The sequence below is a fragment of the Thamnophis sirtalis genome, unplaced genomic scaffold (genome assembly GCF_051295495.1).
Source record: "Thamnophis sirtalis isolate CommonGarterSnake01/CBP01778 unplaced genomic scaffold, rThaSir2_p1.2 scaffold_3, whole genome shotgun sequence".
NCBI classification, from domain to species: Eukaryota; Metazoa; Chordata; class Lepidosauria; order Squamata; family Natricidae; genus Thamnophis; species Thamnophis sirtalis.
Window position 1 is genome coordinate 11,748,997 of NW_028261383.1, and position 10,669 is coordinate 11,759,665.

Consider the following 10,669-nt stretch of genomic DNA (forward strand, 5'->3'; position numbering starts at 1 on the left):
AAAGGGAGGTAGGGGAGCCCTTGCAGGGCAGAGCTGAGGACTATGCCCAATTCTTAGCGGACAAAATTGCTCGGTTTCGGTCGGACTTGGACTCCACCCCTGCAGTTCCAGCCGAGGCACAAGAGGATCAAACGGAACATCTCTGGGTTGAGTTTCAGGATGTTACCTCCGGGGATGTGGACAAGGCCATGAGGGCTGTGAGTGCCTCCACCTGCGTACTGGACCCGTGTCCCTCATGGCTGGTTACCAGCAGCAGTGAGGTGACACGAGGCTGGATCCAGGCGGTCGTGACCGCCTCTCTTCGGGAGGGGAACTTCCCCGCCGCACTGAAAGCGGCGGTGGTGAGACCCCTCCTAAAGAAGCCATCTTTGGATCCAGCTGTCCTTAATAACTATCGTCCAGTCTCCAACCTTCCCTTCCTTGGGAAGGTTGTTGAGAAGGTGGTGGCCTTTCAGCTCCAGCGGTCCTTGGAGGAAGCAAACTATCTCGACCCCTTCCAGTCAGGCTTCAGACCCGGTTACAGCACAGAAACCGCTTTGGTCGCATTGACTGATGATCTCTGGAGAGCCAGAGATGGAGGATTCCCCTCCATCCTGGTTCTCCTTGACCTCTCAGCGGCCTTCGATACCATCGACCATGGTATCCTTCTGCGACGACTGCGGGGGGTGGGAGTGGGAGGCACCGTGCTACGGTGGTTCTCTTCCTACCTCTCAGACAGGTCGCAGTCGGTGTTAGTGGGGGGGCAGAGATCGTCCCCTAGGCCCCTAACATATGGGGTGCCTCAGGGTTCGGTCTTATCCCCCCTACTATTCAACATCTACATGAAACCGCTGGGAGAGATCATCCGCAGGCACGGGATCAGATACCATCAATATGCGGACGATACTCAACTGTATCTGTCCGCCCCGTGCCAACTCAATGAAGCGGCAGACGTGATGAACCGGGGTCTGGAGGCGGTTATGGACTGGATGAAGGCTAACAAGCTTGTGCTCAACCCAGAAAAGACCGAGTGGCTGTTGTGTTTCCCTCCCAAGGATTCCACCAATATTCCATCTCTCAGGCTGGGGGGTCAAATTCTACACCCCTCAGAGAGGGTTCGCAACTTAGGAGTCCTCCTAGATCCACAGCTATCGTTCGACCATCATTTGACGGCTGTGGCTAGGGGGGCATTCGCCCAGGTTCGCCTGGTGCGCCAGTTGCGGCCCTACCTGAATCGGGAGGCACTCACAACAGTCACTCGGGCCCTCGTGACCTCTAGGCTGGAATACTGCAATGTACTCTACATGGGGCTGCCCTTGAAGAGCGTCCGGCGTCTTCAGCTGGTACAGAACGCAGCCGCGCGAGCGATAGTGGGTGCACCGCGGTTCACCCACATTACACCTATCCTCCGCGAGCTGCGCTGGCTACCTGTCGACTTCCGGATGCGCTTCAAGGTGCTGTTAATCACCCATAAAGCCCTACATGGTAGTGGATCTGGATACTTGAGAGACCGCCTCCTGCCAATTACCTCCCTGCGACCAATAAGATCACACAGATTGGGCCTCCTCCGTATTCCATCGGCCAGCCAGTGTCGGCTGGCAACTACAAGGAGGAGGGCCTTCTCAGTAGTTGCCCCGACCCTTTGGAACGAGCTCCCCGTGGAGATTCGTACCCTCACCACCGTCCAGGCCTTCCGCACAGCCTTGAAGAACTGGCTAGCCCGTCAGGCCTGGGGATGAAGACAGTTGCCCCTCCCGAATGATGAATGCATGTTGGTACTGCTTTTATTATATGTGTCTTTGTTATTGTCTGCATTTCCCCTTCCCTGATTTATGTGAGCCGCCCTGAGTCCCCTCAGGGAAAAGGGCGGCCTACAAATGTCAATAAATCACTAAATCACAAACAACTGGAAAGGCCTGTCAAGGTCAGGAAACTAGGAGCCTGAGTCAGAGCATGCTTCAATTCCAAAAAGCTGTTCTGTTCCTCTTCCTCCCACCTCAAGGGCTCCTTTTCATTCCCCTTGGTAGCTTCATAGAGTGGCTTTGCTAACAATGCGAAGTTGAGAATCCAAATGCGGCAAAACCCAGCTGCTCCCCAAAAGCCCCTTAATTCCTTCCTATTTCATGGGGCTGGAAATAGGCAAATGGCCTCCTTCCTTTCATGGCCCAAGGTCCTTTGTCCCTGCTGGATGTCATAACCCAAATATCTAACCTCCAACTGGACTAACTGAGCCTTGGTCCGAGAGGCCTTGTAGCCTTTCTCCTGTAGGAGGAGCAGTAGGGCTGCTGCATTGGCATGACAGGCTTCCTCTGTTGGGCCTGTGACTAATAAGTCAGCTACATCTTGCAAAACCACATGGGGTGGGGCAATGTCTAAAAGTTCCAAATCCATGGCTAATGCAGCTCCAAATAAGGTGGGGGAGTGTTTAAAGCCTTGAGGCAAGCGTGTCCAAGCATATTGTTGCTTCCTGCCTGTGACTGGGCATTCAAAGGCAAACAAGTGATGACTTTTCTGATGGATGGGGATTGCAAAGAAAGCATCCTTTGAATCAATGACTGAAAACCATTTCGCCTCTGCATGCCATTGAAGGGCCTCCTGTGAGATTCACATCTGGGGTGGCTTGGTAGGGGAGGGGGATCCCTTGGCATCCTAGGGTGGTCATCTTCCCTTTCCTTAAGGGGTGGAGCCCAGTCCCGATGTGGGCACTCTCCTTTCCATTGTCCATGTTCATAACAGATGGCACATTTGTTTTGTCCCAAGCGTGGGGCCCTGTCCCTCTCCCTAGTTCCTCTTCTCCCTCCTGGCATGGTCATAATTGCTGCCGCTAGCAGTTCTGCTTTTTTCTGCATCTTTTGATCCTTTTTCCTTTCTTCCAACAGATCCCTATTGACAAAGGTTTTTCTAGCCACTTCCATAAGCTCACTGAGGGGCTTCCCCAGTGCCACTTCCAGCTTCTGCAACTTGTGTCTGATGTCAGGGGCTGACTGAGAAATAAAGGCCATAGCCAGCATCCAAGCATTTTCAGGAAGGGTGGGGTCGATAGGAGTATACATTTGGTAGGCTTCTACCAAGCAAGCATAAAAAGCCTCAGGGCTTTCGGTAGCTCCTTGAGTGATTAGGCTGGGTTTAGACATATTGGTAGCTGGTTTCCCTCCCAGGTGGACAGCCCTTACAACTAGCTGTTGATAATTGCATAGCAGAGTCAGCTGGTGGGGGTCATAGGGGCTCCATCCCGGGTCCCTTGAAGGGAAGCGTTGCTCAGTAAAGTCAGCCAGAATGGTGTGAGCAGGGACATCAGGTTTCAGAATGTTAGACACTGCAATCCTAATCTTCTCCCTCTCTTCAGCAATAAACAGGGTGGCCATTAGCTGTTGGAGATCCAGCCAAGTAGGGTGGTGAGTGTCCACAATAGTTTTAACCAGATCAGTCACCTTGTTTGGCTTAGCACTATAAGGTCCATAGTGAAGTTTCCAATTGAGCAGGTCAGAGGTGGTAAAAGGGACATGTTGAAACAGGAAGGCTGTGGAAAGTCGGGAGGGATCACTTGGATCCACCAGAAACTGATCCACCTGTTGAAGTGGGGCTGTCAAAATAGGAGCAGTTTTGGCTCTGGTTCTAGCTGCTACAGGCTGGTCCTCACTTGGTTCTGGCTCTCCTCCCACAGCTCCCAGCAACTGCTCTATCTCCTCTTCCTTCTTCTCCTAGTATTCTGGCCCCCGTGTTTCTGGGGAGCTCAGAGGGTCCACATCCCCTGTCCCTTTGACAGGACTTTCCTTTGAGATCATAGAGGTCACAGCGTCCAGTCCTCGCTCCATCCACCCCACAGATGAATGGCTTGTTGATGCCCTCGAGTCTCCTGAGCTACTAGGTGTAGCCCCCCCCCCCTTGGGTATGGTCGGGGTGAGGGTCATGGTGCTGATCCTCTTCCTCTTACTGCCACCCCTGGTGGGGGCATGTAGGGTGGTTGGGGCAACTCTTCTGGGGCACTAGCTAGGGTTGGTGGTCTCTGCTTGGGACATTTGGGGTGCATAACCCGAACAGTCATAAGCATACACTGTTTGTCCTTGCATTTTTTAGCCAAGCTGTCTCCTCAACAAATTGTACCACACGTCAATATACTGGGACTGATCCAGATGTCCTAAATCGGGACCAAACACTAACCTATGGACATTTAAAGCTATGTTGGGATCAAAAGTGCCCTTGTTGGGCCACCCAAAACCAAAAGTGGGCCATTCAGATTCACAAAACTTTTTTTTTTCCAACTGACTTTTATTTTTTAAATATTCCTGCTTCAAACATTTTATTTCATTTTCATTTTCCTTTATACAATCACTTAAATACTGTGCAGTTAAAAAGAAAAAAGCAATAAATACAACTCATAACACTTCTATCCTTCATACACCCTTCCTTCTACCCCTCCAACTTTCATTTCTCCCCTCCAACAATCCCCTCTTCTACTTCCCCTCCCCCTCAACCATTCCTTTCTCCCCTTCCCACCATCTCACCCTCCTTACATTCCCTTCTCACTCCCTCTTCATTCCTCCCTCTTCTTTCCCTCTACTCCTCACTTCGGTGTATTTTTACTATTCATTGGTCTATTCATTTTGTAATTTACACTAAAATTATAAGGAAAAAAAAATTTTTAGGGAAAAGAAAAAAAAGAAAGAAAAAGAAAAAAAAAGCAACAGTATCCAAGTGCATTCATTGTTTTAAAAATTGAATCTACATTTCCACCCTCCCCCCTCCCCCCCATGAACCCCCCTCCCAGACCCCCTTCCGACTTCCCAGATCCCATTCCCGACATCATTCCTTATCAAGCAAAGTCTGGAGTATATTGAAACCAGATAGATTAAAAGTTAAAAAATAATAAAAATAAAAAATAAAGGAAAAAAAGAAAAGAATAATTAAAAAATAACAGGGGGAACCCCCCCCCCCAGAAAAAAAATCAATAAACTCTCTACCTTAAACTCAGCTTCCCATCAATGTTAACACTTAAACAATGTACATCATTCCTAATCTCAATTAATTTATTACTTGCAGGATTTCAAACTATGTTGAAACCAAGTGAGTTAATCAAATAAAATTCTACTCTAGCTAGGGACCTTGTCTCTTTATCTAAATATGTATCCATTTCCAAACCTTTAATATATCCCTTTTACTTCTTTCTCTATAAAGCAACTTAAACATCTCAAATATTTCTCTCGGTTTCTGTTCCAACTCCACTCATCTGCCTCTACGCGTGTCCATATATATATTTTATTCTCATCCGTACACCTCCCCTATTTGCTCCACCTTCCTTCAAGCTCCCTGAATATATTCTTCCAAACTTATGTTCAAATAAAAATTACTATAAAAGTCAGCTTACTTTCTGGCTCAAAATAATCTCTAATTAATCCTTCACTACCCTCCCATCTGCACCACCCTTCCCAACTCAATTCAACCTAAACCACAATCCAAAAGCGTCACAATCTCCGCCTTCCCCACCCTAGAGAATAAAACATAAGCAGTTTATGTAAAAGTTCCAAATTGTCCATCAAGTCTTTTTTTTTAAAGTCCCATACAATATAATTTCCGAGGTAATCAGCATCATTTCTTACAACCTTAATGTCTCTTGATCGGTATAGCGCTATGCCATTTTCTACAAGACATAGTCACAGAGTGTTGTTCGTTAAGATTAAGCAAATATTTTGAAAGCATAACTAAATCCTTGTTCTCCGCTCTACTGCCCTTCCGAAGGGGAAAAACGACAGCTCCCGCCTTGTAGTTGTGTGATTGGTTATTTCTGTTGTACTTCTCCTTGTATTTGTCCAAGTCCGGGTAATTCAGGAAGTCCCGCCTTTAAAATCTTATGATAAAAATCTCGGGCTTCACAAGCTGAGTTGAGGCAATGTTTCTGATCGTTAAGTGTGACTATAATACCAAATGGCGCTTCCCATCTGTACCGTATCTGATTATCTCTAAGTTCTTTAGTTAAAAAAGCATAGTCTCTCCTGGCTTTTAACATCTGGGGAGGCACCTCTTTGAAGACGATCAAATCCTGTCCATCAATTCGCAGACTGTTGTTGTAGAACTCTTGTAGTATCGCGTTTCTGGACTCTTTTGTAGCAAAATATATAACCATATCTCTTGGAAGCTGTCTCTGTTTTGCTGTCCACGAATTCTGGCAGTAAATTTTTTGGATCTGCCAATCAAAGTTGACTCCTGGACTGCCCACCACACGACTGAAAGCCTCAAAAAAGGTCTGCTTCAAATTCTCCTGTTCGTTTTCACGCAATCCCCTAACTCTTATTGCAAACACAGTCTTTTTATAATTTGTCATAACAAGTTGTCTCTCTGCCATTTCAATTTTCTGTTGCAACTTTTCGATTTTAGATGTCAGATTAAAATTGTCTTGTTCCAAAAGTTCCAATTTATCCTCCATTCCTGCAATGTAGTCTGTCATCACGGTTATCGCTCCGATGGTATCGTTCCTTGTTTGGGCAATCTTAGCATCAAATTGATCACATAGTTCCGAAATAAATTGCATTATTTCCTCTCTAAATTCTCTGAGAGTTTCAAAAAGAAATTCTTTCATTAACAAATCTTCAGTAGGGGGCATAGAAGGCAAAGACTATGGCTTTATCGCGATTACTTGGGATGTATTGTTAAGAAAACGCTTGGAATTTTTTGACTTGGGAGCCATTATAAAAAAAAACAAAAGCGAACAAACAAAGTCTCTGTACACCCTGATTTGCAATAAAATACTTTGAGTAAACTTTGGCAATTAGTAAAGAAAAGTCTTCAGAAAAACAGGGCTGATTAAATATATCAAATCGCCATTTTATAAAATCGCCATTTTGAAAAACAGTTAAACAAAGGAGTTTTTGGTTAGATTGAAGCTGGTATTTAAATGGTGATAAACAAAAAAGGATTTCAGGAATGGTCACTGCCCGGACTGATTTTAAATAGCTTAAATTTGTTCTGAGGGGGGAGGATGATCTGCCTTGGGCTGAAAAAAACAGCTGAGAAGATCTGGCTGGAGTTAAAAAAAAAAAAAGCTCAGCTTTGTGTTGAACCTCTTCTCCGTTCACAGCGAAAAACAAAAGGCTGTGAATTTCAAAGAGATTCTAACGACTGAGCTCCTCCCTGCCCCTTTCTGCCTAAAAGGGGAGATATCTATAGATCTTTTAGATATACAGACCAGAACTCTGGGGGGAGCTCCATTGAGCCCCCGACGATGACAGGCTCCTCCCCCGAAAGTCACAGGCTCCTCCCCCAGATTCACAAAACTTTTAAAGCTCATGCCTGCTCCACTCAATGCCATAATCCTGAGTCATATACCTTTCTTTAAAATGATTTAACATACATTGTAAAGGGGTAAGGGGAACACTGTTGCCATCACCCATGGTCCTCCCAGGGCCCCAGACCAATGTTCCCTCTAATTTTTTTCAGTGTGTGCAGAAAAGTATAGTGTTCGAGCAGCACATTTTCATGCCTGAGCACCTGAATCTTTTTTAGCCATAATTGCCATCAGAGCAGATGTTGGGAGGGGGGCAAGGAGGAAAAGGGGCCCCTCCCTCTCCCTCAGACCCCCAGGAAGGGAGGGAGGGGAGGGGGAGGGAAAGGAAAGAAAATGGGAAACAAGAAAAGGAAAGGAAAAAGGAAAGGAAATAGAAAAGAAGGAAAGGAAAAAGAAAAGGAAATGGAAAAGAAGGAAAGAAAAAAGGAAAGGAAAGGAGAAAGGAAAGGAAAAGAGAAAGGAAATAGAAAAGAAGGAAAGGAAAAAGGAAAGGAAATGGGAAAGAAGAAAGGAAAGGAAAAGAGAAAGGAAAGGAAAAAAAGGAAATGGAAAAGAAGGAAAGGAAAAAGGAAAGGAGAAAGGAAAGGAAAAGAGAAAGGAAATAGAAAAGAAGGAAAGGAAAAAGGAAAGGAAATGGGAAAGAAGAAAGGAAAGGAAAAGAGAAAGGAAAGGAAAAAGGAAAGGAAAGGAGAAAGAAAAGGAAAAGAAGGAAAGGCAAAGAGAAAGGAAAGGAAAAAGAACAGAAGTTAGAAGAAGTACAGAAAGGAAAAGGAAAGAGTGGAAAGGATTGGTACTGCTCAAAAATCAAGTCTCAAGATCCTGTGGACCCCTTTGGCTCAGGCATTCCAATCCCACGCTGCTTCTCTCTCTCCCCAAAGTGAAGGGATCGCAGAAAAAACGCTGAGCCCAGAACGGGGCTTCAGACGAGGCAATGCCTGAGAAACCCCGGATGTGCAGAGAAACGCAGGCTACAACCAGTGAATCCCGTTTTCCCAGGAACTGATGAAGCCCCAGAGGACCAATGGGAATTCTCCCTTCTGCAGCATCATCGATCTCCGGGCAGAGTCTTCCTTGATTTCACCAATCAGAAATCAGAGTTCAGAAGGGAGGGAAGGAGGATATTTTCAGTCACATTTGAAGGCATTAAAAAACACTGCGCTGCACTTTGAAACTTGTGCGCGGTGTTTTTTTGTTACCTGCGCGGCCGCTCACGGGTGCACCTTAGAGGGAACGCTGCCCCAGACAACAAAGATTTAGCAGTCACCCACACAGGCTCTGACCCAGGGTACCGGACACGGTAGGGAAATGCAGTAGCCCCCCTCAATCACAGAAACACACATACACTAAACAATCCTCCCAAAACCTTCCACCTAGTGAGGGAGATCAGGCCTCGCCTCTGGCTCAACAAGGAGTCCGGGCCTAATGGGGTCCCCACAGTACTTGCCTCCTGTACTTGGCTTCCCTCCTGCGATGCTGGCCAGCCTTCAGATGCCTGGTCTCTGGTTCTTCTCTGGTGGTTCTTGGAATCGCCAACCGCTTCTGCCGGAGCCCTCTGTCGCTGGGAAGTCCCTCGGATCAAGGGTCCGTTGGCGCCAGGGAGGTTCCCCTTGACAGGACGAGCCCGACATCAGGGTGGACGCTCCAGAGGGTCCCAAGACCCCTCGACTCCTGGCTGGCTCGACAGAAATGTTGCAGCAGATTGAGGTTTGCAATCTACTTATGAAAGACCAGGACTCGAGACCATGAAGGTGCAAGAGAAACTGGTTTATTGATGCATCGAGTTCAGCATGCTAACACACCAAAATCTGAACTGCCTGGGCTCTGCCCAGAATGCTACTTTTATGCCATGTTCCACACTCCGCATTCTCAAGGCGTTTCCATACATGAGACAAACATGACATTTCGAAAAGGAGAAGTTCATTTTGGAATGTTACAAACAGAGAAGTACATAGGAAAAATACAAAAAGAGAAGTTCTTATAATGTCTTAAGCTATCAGCTGTTTCACCTCTGTTCTATCTTACACCCACGCCTGGTTTCCTGTGCCTTGCCACACTGTTCCAGAACTATTTTTAATACTTATGAGGAAGTCAGAAGTCAAAGTTGGAAGCTAAAAGTCAAAGTTGGAACTCCAGTCCACCAGAGTGAAATGTCATGCTAATATAAATGTATACGGTCCATTCTATTAAGACCACCTAACCTGGCCAGCCACTGGTAGGTTTACCTATGCACCCCCTCCTGCATCAACCAGGCTCGAAATTCTGGGCTTGGACAACCTAGAACTATGCCAACTATGGTCTGACCTAAGTGTAGTACACAAAATTGTCTGCTACAATGTCCTACCTGTCAATGACTACTTCAGCTTCAACTGCAACAATACACACACAAACAATAGATACAAACTCAAGGGAAACCGCTCCAAACTCGATTGCAGAAAATATGACTTCAGCAACAGAGTGGTCAATGCCTGGAATGCTCTACATGACTGTTGTTACATCCTCAAACCCCCTGCTTATAAATCCAACAGGGAGGTTTGGGGATGAGGGATCCCTGCAAATTGTGCACGAAATCACCAAAAGCTTCTCACCAGGCAAGGAACCAACTTCACGACTGGGGCATTTGAGCCTAAGGATGTCATGTGAATAGAGTCCAACAGATGCCAAATCTGGGTCATTCTGGCATCTTAGCTGAAAGATAAATGGGCTCTAGGGTGATGCTGGGGTTATTCAGCCATTGCCACGGCCCTTGGGAGCAAAGTTTCCATCTTTGGAGAAGGAGGGTCACCATCTTTTGGGAGACTGTGAAGACTATGGGAGGGGAGCCTCCTTTACATCTCCCAGAGAGAGGGTCCCTTCTAGGGGCTATGGGGAGCGACAGGCCCAAAGAGTGAAGAGCTATTCTTCTAGTCTCTATGAAATTCATGCTCCAAGCCATCCCTGGAGCTAACTCTGCAGTCCTCTCTCCAGTCTTCTTCTGGTATTTTGTGTCCAGGTGCTGGAGCCCCTCCTCGGGGAACTTCTCTCCCCCCCCTGAAAATGCAGAAGCCTCCCCTGTTTTTTAAAAAATAAATTCTTGAGGGCACACACGACCTGCCTGTTCCCCCAAGCACTGGATAGGTCAGAGTGGAAGGATGTGTGATCTCTTTTTTATTCCATTTTATTCTTTTTTGGTTTTATGATGTTTCCCTTAAGCGTATATACTGCTGTTTGTTCTGTGTAAACTGCCCAGAATTTCGTTTCAAGAGTGGGATAACTTTCCAAAGGTTTTCAACAAAAGATAAAAATAAGGTAAGACTAAAATTTCCAGCGAGACTCTTTAATTGAGGGAGGGGTTTAGACTCTTCTCTCCATTGAAACCTGCCCCTTCCCACTGGAGGACTGGTTGAAATCCTGGCTAGGAATCATTTTGCCCAG